Source organism: Cylas formicarius, unplaced genomic scaffold (assembly GCF_029955315.1).
Source record: "Cylas formicarius isolate icCylForm1 unplaced genomic scaffold, icCylForm1.1 PGA_scaffold_9__14_contigs__length_23061073, whole genome shotgun sequence".
Taxonomy (NCBI): Eukaryota; Metazoa; Arthropoda; class Insecta; order Coleoptera; family Brentidae; genus Cylas; species Cylas formicarius.
The window spans coordinates 4,397,226-4,408,465 of record NW_026844365.1 but is presented as its reverse complement, the minus strand read 5'-3'; the positions used below and the strand labels follow the sequence as shown (position 1 = coordinate 4,408,465).

General features: G+C 33.5%; 1 protein-coding gene across 1 annotated transcript in view; it reads left to right on the top strand.

Annotated features, from left to right (window-relative positions):
• Positions 1-209: 209 nt before the first annotated feature.
• The window catches only part of LOC132707442 (octopamine receptor beta-2R-like), a 93,313-nt gene continuing 82,282 nt past the window's right edge, over positions 210-11,240 (top strand). Inside the window, exon 1 of the mRNA XM_060679307.1 lies at positions 210-668. The gene's annotated coding sequence lies outside the window, so the exon portion shown is untranslated. The remainder of the gene's footprint in view (positions 669-11,240) is intronic.

Genomic DNA, 11,240 nt, shown 5'->3' with positions numbered 1-11,240 from the left:
CGCGAAAGCGCCACCTGTTCGAATCTTCTCTAAGTGCACGCGATGGACCCATCACGCGACGATGCGTCAATACAGTGTCTTTGGGGGCACTCGCTAGGTAACGCTAGACGCTCGGTTTCGGGCACATATCCGGAGCGTTGACGCAGTGCCCGGTTCGTTCAAATCTCGAGCGTCGCCGTCGCCAAAGGATTCGCAATGCACCAGAGTCACCGTGCATACATATCGTCGTGATTTAATCTGGACGGATCCGTTTTATTTCCACGTCATTTGCGGCCGCCGAAAAAGACGCGTTTTCAGCGCGAAACCGAAATCCGTATATCGAACTCTCGGTGGTCCGGTGTATTTTCGAATTGCGAATTAATCCGTTTCGAGTTGTGGTGCGTTCGTTGGCAACATTTCGATTCGCCGGTTGAAACGGTTTCGCAGTAGAATAATTCAAATCAAAAAAGACGGCGGCCTCCGGTTGGTCCGCGTATCGATCTAAACGCGAATTAATCGGATTGTGTGTACCTCGCGAAACGACGTATGCACGGAGTGTTGCCTACCCGATAATTTATGGTGGCTAAAATTATGGGGACTGCTAATGATCTCTCCAGAACGGTACGTCGGGGGTATTCCAGTAGAACGTGAGATTTTCGGCACAGGAAGGGGGCCGTCGGGTTAGGCAAGTAAGTTTCGTCTAAAAGTCTAACCTATTAATTTCGAAAAAAGACGCGGTACGTAATTCGCCGGGAGGAACATTTGTGGGCCTATTATTTTTATCGCCGTTCGGCAGTATTTTGGAGAACGCGGAGGTAGTTTGAAATATGGTCTGAAAAATATTTTTCACTCATGTAGAACTAAGTTGGCATCGGTTTCAATAAAAATTCGCCTGAAATGTTTTAAATCTTGTACCGTGCATTCAATTTATCTATTATTTATTATTTATTATTAATTGGCCGTTTTGTTTTTAGAGACATCAAAGTAAACAAAAAAACAAAATGTAGGGTTAGTAGCCACGTTTTTTCCACGCGTAAAACAAAACACTATCAATTCTCTGACATATAAGCCTACATCATATTTTTTTAAATGGAACACCCTGTATATTATATATGTGTTATTCCGATTATAATGATGTGACACACTTTATATTTTAGTCCACTCGTTTTTAACAATTCGGCAGAAATAGGAAATTTTTATATAATTGCAAAGAGTGCCTTGACTGACAAACAAAAATATGTTTATATTTGACATATTAGTAAACAACGTTGATGGTTGAATTATTGTCCAAGTCCAAGTCAATTTAGCATCCATAAAGGAGTGATATGCTTCAAGTATACTTTCTGAATAAATAAGCATATTAGGATTCTATGAAGGACATGTAGTTTCTTTTATTACTAAAATATATGAAGAGACAGGTGTTTCTCGGTGACAAATCCATTCGGTCTTGAAGGGATGTAAATATAATGCATTTAAATTTCGTCAAACTCAAAAACTAAGTGCAGAATAATGTTAAAGGAGGATGCAGTTTTGTTTGGATTTTTTATGGACTGATAAAAGTTCGTTTACTACAAGGAAGGGTTGTGATAGACAAAATACGCGATATTGGTATTTCAATAATACACGAAATCGGAACCCAGGGGTACCAATCAATTAATGTATTATTTGGTGTCATAGATCAAAAGTTAAATGGAGATCATTATTTCCATCTCTTACCAAATAGAACAGTATTTATAATAATTACTACTAAATATATCAGCGCTGATTATATACAAGATGGTGCCCCTCCTCACAGTGTGGTGCATGGAATAACCCAAGGTTGAATGGGGAATAACTGTACTCTGTTTAATAAAACGCTTGATGTTCAAATAGATAGTTCAGAATACTGAAACTGAAAAATTTGAGGCCGAGGAAGAGCCTTCCGATTCTCCAAAATTTTGAAAGAAAAGATCATTTGGAAACAAGTACAAGGGAGGAATGGTAAAATCAAACCCGCTAGGCAGATGAAAACAACTTGCTCTGAAAAATGTATTCTGTCATGTTGGTAGCAGGTTTCGGAACAATTCAGGAAATAAAATTTTAAGGAATATTGGGCACTGGGTAACTTCCAACATCAACGAGAAACAATAATTTCGATTGTTGTTCATATTAATTCTATTTAAATACTGTAATTACTGATCTTTACAGGCATTTTCCAGAGCAAAGACCAGCGGCTCGAAAACCAAAAAGAAAATATAAAAGCAGGACTCAAAATTGAGAAATCGTTTTAGTCGTATATGATTTTTAAGTAATGTTGTTTGTTCCAATAGGACAAACTTTTGCCTTTTACTATAAGTGGACATTAAGAGCTGTTACAATTTCATTGGCTTCACAAGTTTGTGTCACTTTATAAACCTCTTCGAAAATTTTTTAGTCCTTGTTTCTAGGTCGGCAAAAAAATCGGTAGTTTTCTTTATATTATGAGTTATGATTGATTAAATTTTATGCAAAGAAACATGTTTCACACGATTTTAAAAATGTGACGTTAAATACGTCTACCAGAATCGCTTAAGTTTAAGACACACCAAGTTAATACCCACATTTTATTCTTACCTTTCTCATTCGGTATTAAAGTAAATTATTAGTTTAAGAAAAACAAGTTTTACATTTTTTTATGTTTTGTGATACTGAATGCATTTTCTTTTATTTCTTGGTTACATAAGTATAAAGTTTTTATATTTAAGTTCAATACAGCTTTTTTAATAATGGTTTATGCACGGAAAAACTGTAACAGTTGAATTCACAAGTTAATACATAGGTCCTTTAAATGGGTTTAGTGTCAAGAGAGACCAAAATGATATAATTGCTAGGTACAGAAGTGTACAGACTGTCAATTAAGGCGGTCCAATCAAAAAGTGTCAAAAAAACTTAATACTTCTTATTTTGCTAACTGTACATTGGAATCTTAACAAAATACCTCTTCTCTTTGAAATTTATACCACTCATTAGTACACTCAGTCATATCTTACAATATAATAAGTTGAGCAGTTGACTGGGACCGAATACATGTCCAACAAAAAGGGATTATTCGACTAATGTACTACTTAAAACCAGCAGAATCGTGAGATGTTTTTAGAACTTTTTTTTAATTTCGACGGGTATTTATTTATTTAGCTATTAATTTATAACATCACAATAAAGACAACTTTCAGACAAGATCTGATATTCATTCTTACTCTACAAGAATTGAAAGTAACTTCCAGTGAAAAAAATGCTATAAGAATCACTTTTAAGTTCTATACTATATATAACATGCTGAAACATGAGACATAGAGCCAAAGAAATTAAAAAAATTGAAAAAAAATCTTTACTGACAGCAAAATTATGTGAATAATATGAATAAGAGATACAAATTAAAAAAAAAGTTTTTATTCCATAACACAATTTGGCTCTGTGTTTTTTGGTTTTTGGATCTAAATTTTGTATTCCTTTTATACAATTTTTTATATTTTTAAATTTTTAAAATATTTAAACCGATTTTTCATGGCGAAACTTTTCTACTCCACTCTACAAAATGATTTTTTACTTTCCAATGATTTAGCCAAATATTTAAACTTTTTAAAGTTAAGTAAGTGTTGTTTAATGTTTTCTTTCTTACCAATGCAAAAAATCTGAAACACTTCGAGTGTTCGAAGTGTTTTCGGAGCGCGAGCATTGAAGATGCCAAGTGAGATTTTGGCGAAACGTCTGCAGGATTCCAGTCGGAGTTCAACGAGCGAACGGATGATATCCCGGAATATAGTGTCATCATATATATATATATATATATATATATATATATATATATATATATATATATATATATATATATATATATATATATATATATATATATATATATATATATATATATATATATATATATATATATATATATATATATATATATATATATATATTGAAAAACTCTTCTCTGCAAAACAATATCGTTAATATGGCAGCATGCGGAGAAGTCACATTCTGTTGAATATGGTACTTCTTCTAGCAATATTGGCAAATTCTCTTCTAAAAATCGGCGGTAATTACGGCCATTTGGCCTTTTGGCTGGAAAAAGTGTCTAACTAAGTAATTTCCAACAATGCCGGCCCAAACATTTACCGAAAACCGTTTTTGATGTTTAAATTCTACAACCACATGGTGGAAATTTCTCATTGCATTTCTGGAAAAGTTAGCTTCATCTGTAAATAGTATTTCTTGGCCAAACAAGGGAATTAAGAATTTATAATTCTTACAGATACAGCCTACTACAATGATAATAAATAATTATAAAGATTTCAAAAATACACCCCAGAGTTTACATATTTCGCGTTCGCACTTCGATTTTTTGAAGTATTTTAATAAGGCAGACAATTACTTGAAATAATAATTCTCTGCATACTGTCATATTAACGATAAATATTGTTATGTTTGTATGTTTATATGTTTTATATCTGAAAACTTTACCGGTCTGTATTTCAACGGTTAAGACATTTAGGACCTATGTTCATATGAAGTTCTCTATTTAAAATGGACCCCTTACTTATTGACATTCGATTGTCATGTGAAGTTTTTATTTTGTTAAATAAATATATTATTTTTATTATAACTAAACCACTCATTGTGAAGCTGTTAAACTGTGGGACACTCTGTATAAGCGCACTTCCGCAACACAAGCACGACGGAATATTAGAACCTGATTTATGGATGTCTCCTAGTTATAACGGAATTGAGAATGACGATAAATTTCGGCTCCGGGCTTGCACTACCGAGAGTTTAGAACTAGTTTCCCTAACAGGGTTTTGGTTCGAATCGAATATGGAAACCCGACTTTTCTAGCGTTGGTATCGCTCCTGGTTTATTTATTCTCCCTCGTCTTTACTGAAATCAGAACATTAAGCGGTCACTGTCCGCAGAAATCATATTACCCTCCAATTTTGAGGCTCCAGTCACTAAATGTGTATTTTAATTAGCTCGACTATCGATTTCTCGACTAATGGAGGAGACTTACCACAGCACAGCATAGTTAGCGTTTGTGACGTCATAAAATCGCGGAACCATGAAAACTAAACTACCGTTCCATTTTTTACTTACTATTCTTGACACATGCAAAGACGACAACTCAAACTCGTTGCGGCACAAACGAGGTAAAAAATGTCAGAATTTTAAAATATAAAAACATTTTAATTTTTGGAATTTGTCGGAACCCATTATTTGACGATCCACAGGAGTATTGATAGAGCCAATCGATATGTCGTGCGAATCATACGTTAATAAAAATAATAGTATTTGCTTCAAGTTTTCTATATAATATAACAAAGTGAAACGACGTCAAACAAAAGCAACAAAAGTATCATACAAACATAGACTAAACATACAGACAAAAAAATGAACAAGCCGGGAATATATGAAAATAGTCATGAAGGTCATAATCTATTGTACAGGGTGAGTCAACGATATTTATTATTTATTTTCAAACGCTAAACAACAGACAACAAAAGAAACTTAACCAGATATATCCTAATCTAGTAGGCAGTATTTAAATGAATGACACGACACGACACGAAATGATTATATGCTATTATATTTATCGTTTAAGTTTGGAAACTCACTACCGGCCAACAGCCAAAGTAATTCTGAATTGCAAGTTGTTTCAACAATTTCTTGTGCCCATGGCCTTCTTATAATTGTAACCAAAACGAAGGTGTTATTTTTTGAAAAAAATGGTAGCTCGTTCAGGGATATTGGTCTTAAGGTTTTCGTAAATAATAAGAAGATTAATATTACCGATTCATGCCAGAATTTGGGTGTGTTTTTTAACAGCAATCTTCGTTTCGAATCGCACGTGTCTTACTCAAACATCAAACTAAGGACTCTCTTAGTCTTTCTGTTATCTTACTGTAATGTAGTATACTAGTCTGCCCTCAGCAACAAGGATCCGATAAGACTACAGGGGCTGCAAAACAGTTGTCTAAGGTTTGTTTATAATATCAGGAAATTTCATTACAATTATGCCAAAGATTCTTTCTCCAACTGTGTGCATTAATCTTTAAAATTTGTCCAAATAGCCAAAGTATTTTTTTGACAAACTTGTCAACGGATTTGATACTCATTAGCGTACCACTCGTCATAATTCACTTTCCCGCGATACCATACTGCCCTCCATCAGTGTTCCTACAGCTTTAACGTCACTAAAAAAAGCGTCTTAAAAGTAATCCACTGTCCAATTAATACTATTTTTTTTCCTTTTTATTTTTCTTATTTCCGTTGCTCCTGGCAGGACTTTCGTTCCATCGATGTGACTGATTATAAAAATGTATTTCAGTTTTTTCTTAAAATGTGTATAAATTTATTTTTATAACCTCTGATTCGCAGTGCTACAATCAAGTTGATATTGTAAATTAATAATAAAAGTGAGTGTCTCTGATATGATTTGGTAGGTTTTAAGCAGCCCATAATCTTTCTGCAGGAATCATTAACAGCCGCGTATATTTTCTTCTCATGAACAGCTGTATGTATATACCAAGCTGTGTGATAAACTAAAACCGCTTTAGAGAAGAAGAACAAGAAGAACAAAGAAATGATAAAGTAGAAACAATAACTATAAAATTGTTAGCCATTTAAACTCTATACTAATAATAAGCTCACATTTTTAGATATTCGCATCAATAGAAAATAAAAAATTGGGGCATTGTGATCCCAGAATTAAAACACATTACATCTGCTCTTCTCTCTAATAATTTCCACATTTGGCGTTTGCCTGACCTCACACTTTCAAAGTCAACGAGGCCGAAAATAGTCCCACACTTGCCATTATTGTCCTTCCTTGCATTGAAAACATTACTGACCACATATCAGAAGTTCTTAAGAAATATAACGTCAAAACCAGATTTACCACTTATTCGAAAATCTCCCAACATCTTCGATCCGTCAAAGAACACGATGCAGAGACAGGACGAAACATTTTACCTAAGTGGGTATAATCCTATTAACTTACACTAAGAAAAAACAATGACATTAAATATATACAATACAATACATAACTAGGAATATTTATACATAATTACAGACGTAAAACAAATTATCGCATACATACTGTTTTTTAATTGCATACGAATCTAGGACTTCCAAAAGTTGAGCTATTTTGTAACTGAAATAAATATCATTTTCTAACAAATATTCTTGAATTCCAGTTTTTGAACTTGATGAGTCTTGATGGTGCCTTGCGCAGCGCATGGTTGTGGTGGCCTGCGTCATCCGTGACAACAACACTGTTATTGGGAATATTTTTTAAAAGATTGTTTTGAAACCAATTTTCAAAATGTTCTTAAAATTATTTGCATTTGAAGGTGCTTTCATCTGATAGTTTTGGTTAGTTTACAGTTGGATACTGTGTCGTGTGTGTCGAACCAGGTTTCATTAAGGTAAATTATGGATCTGTTGTCTTATATGTTTCTTTAATTTCTCGTGATTCTATTACTACTTGGCTTTTGTGTATTTTGCGGTACTTAAATCCCATCTTTTTCTAGTTTGCTTTTCAGTCCACCGTTGATACAAAATAACATTGACACTTACCGGTGGCATCTATTAACTTTTACTATGTCAGGCTCGAAATTGTTGTTGAGTTGTTGATATTATTAATACAATATACATATTATTCCAATCTGTAAGCACTGAAATATAGTCAATAAAATACCAATGTAATTTCTATCTATACGGGGGTTTTATATTGTTAACGGTAGATTAATATCCTCGAAGGAGTTTTAAACCCGGATTAAACGTCGGCGGAAACGGGAATTTTAATTATTAGTAAGCAATCTCGCCGCCCCGTTTTCTCGATGCTTAGTAATGAAGCCCAGAATTTTAAATTCGAAGGAGGTGAAAATTTGTTTAAGAAAATTCGCAGGTAACACAAGTCGCGTTATTTCTGTCATTTTTGTTTTTATTTTTAGTCAGTTTATTATTAACCAGCGGGTTATTCATAGCGTGCTGGATGTATCGCTTATATTTTGGCATACGTTTCTGAGGCGTCGCTTTGCCAGGTTACAATATTTCTCTATTTTCGCTTGATAAACTAATGACTGGAGAAGTTTATCAACGTGTTTCATATTATACTTTTTTGGCGACTACAACTTTGCGAGTATAGGTGCTTTCGAGTTTTCTTCTAATTTTCTTGTTTGCTTCCTTTGACTGTTATAAAGAAAACACTCATCTCACAATCTCGGGAGTTTATTCGGTCCAAAATCAACTCAATATTAATTGTTATTTTTTTTTTAATTTTCTGTAGTATTCTTCAGGTTAATTATCAACGTACAGTTTCAAAAGGGAATAGAATCGGAATTACGAACAAGGGTATCAAAACACTTTTTTTGCCAGAAGAAGAGGAAGAGGGAATAGTATTTATTGCAATATTCCATGATATAAAACATTGTTACAACTGGGGCAGAAATCAGACGACTTTTATGGCAATCTCGGTAGAGGAGAAATAGTAATTTCATAACAAAACATTCTCAAATTTACTAAATACACTGGCCTGCAAAAAAAAATCCCATTATTTCTTTTGTGCATGATTTCATCATATTTTGTGCTCAGAACGCGGATTCAATTAGCCAATAAGTGAGGAAGTGAATAAAATGAACATTTTATTCACTTCCCCACACAATTGAAAAAGATTTTATTAAAGTAACAACAATTATAAAAAATTAAAAAAATATTACGGTCTAAGTTTTATAGTGGAAAATGCTCATTATGGTGATAAAATGCAAGTTACTTCCTAGTTTTCTTTCTTTTCATAGTTTCCATCGGAGATTATCGACGAATCGACCAACAGAAATCAGCAATCAGTCTTTCAATTTGCATAATATCCTGCTCATCTGATACGGCACCGAGATTTTCAGGAAAGAAATCTACATGGGAGACCAAAAAACTAATTTTAAGTAACATCCTAAAACTTTATACGCAGAAAGAAGCTCTCGAATGATGTGTCGATGTTCGAATATATAATCTTATTTTAATTATTTTTTTTTCGAGAATCCTTTTGTTGATGTTATGCAGAAATAACAATCATTTTCTGATTCTGAGTTCACTCCAAAGTATTGGCATTTTACACGGCATAGATTTGTGACTATCTTCAAGCCAACCTCTCAACGTTTCTGGGCAACTGTTACAGCATACTTTTGGCAGCCAACTTGTGTCCCTCTCATCGATAGAAAATCCAAAATATAGCTGATAAGCTGTTTTAACCAGTTCGATTATGGCATTTCGCTCCAATACATTCACTGACATGACCGTCAGAATTAACAAACTTCAAAATTCAAGCCGTGCTGCAAAATCTCCTGAAACATGCGGTAAAATCCCGGAAATGTCCGAAGTGGCTCGGATTCGTGGGAACCGAAACCGACGTGGTAATTAGGTGATTAGGTATTTTGCGGAATGTATTGGTATTGATTTGCAGACTAAATATTAAAATTGACTGCGAAAAGTATCTTCAAGTTCTTGAGACCTTCAAGGTTGTTATAAGGACCACCACTAAAAGATTTATATGCAACCACAACAATAATTTTAAGTGACATTAAACAATATTCGGAATGAAATTCCTCATTGCAGTCATCCTTATTACATTGCTCTGAGACAACAATCATTTTTTTATGAAAATACAAACCTCTCCGTGTTTGTTTAACTTTCTGGAAAAATAATTTGCACGGTAATTGTTTCTGTTCATACAGGCAATGTTCCGAAAAGCAAATTACAGTAAGCTTTAGCTTACTTGAAAATGTATTTACCGTGTCGACTTTGTTGCACAGTTACTGAATATTTAAATAAAACAAACTAAAAGAATTTGTCTGGGAGATATTTTAATCCTGTATTAAAACTACAGGCGTCAAGCTGCCTCCGTGTTTGCTGTAACCCTGTAAAAATATCTGTTTACTTGCACATTTTCAGGCCTAATTGCTGATTGTAGATTTTCTTCATTCATAACTTTAAAAGACGAATAGTAATTTGGAAATTTTGATTGCATTTTTTCGCATAAAATCTCTGGATATAAAGCCCTTTGATAGGCTACAAGATCTTTTGTACTTGGTCGATCTATCTAGCTTATAAACATGGAGAAATTCATTCATTCATACCTTTAATTTTAATATCCGTATTACCGGGTTGTTTTGTTTTATTTTGTGTTTGTTATATTTGGTATGCACGACTTGAAAACGTCGTTTTCAGTATCAATCAATCAATCAATCATCAACGGTCTGGGTTCCTCGATTTTGGTTGTCCCTAGTAGCTCCACTATTACTGCCATCTGTTAATTGGGGCTCTAAAATATCTATCTATATCTATCTATCTAAAATAGCAATGTCTACAATATAAATTTACGTTCTTACATCAAACACTCTACAATATAAAATTTACTGCTTATGACGTATTTATGTGGGAGTGGGAGTCTACACCATGGTTACCTTAGACCATTTTCTATTTGTTGTATTAAACACTCAACAATAATTTTCTAACTTATCAATCTGTATTTTAGAGGCAACTTCCTCACGGCAGTATGAATGTTATTCTATACCATGGTGATCTTAGACCATTTTCTATTTGTTGCATTAAACACTCAACAATATTTTTGAAACTTATCAATCTGTATTTTAGAGGCAATTTCCTCACGGCAGTATGAATGTTATTCTATACCATGGTTACCTTAGACCATTTTCTATTTGTTGCATTAAACACTCAACAATATTTTTGAAACTTATCAATCTGTATTTTAGAGGCAATTTCCTCACGGCAGTATGAATGTTATTCTATACCATGGTGATCTTAGACCATTTTCTATTTGTTGCATTAAACACTCAACAATATTTTAGAAACTTATCAATCTGTATTTTAGAGGCAATTTCCTCACGGCAGTATGAATGTTATTCTATACCATGGTTACCTTAGACCATTTTCTATTTGTCGCATTAAACACTCAACAATATTTTTGAAACTTATCAATCTGTATTTTAGAGGCAATTTCCTCACGGCAGTATGAATGTTATTCTATACCATGGTGATCTTAGACCATTTTCTATTTGTTGCATTTAACACTCAACAATATTTTAGAAACTTATCAATCTGTATTTTAGAGGCAATTTCCTCACGGCAGTATGAATGTTATTCTATACCATGGTTACCTTAGACCATTTTCTATTTGTCGCATTAAACACTCAACAATATTTTTGAAACTTATCAATCTGTATTTTAGAGGCAAT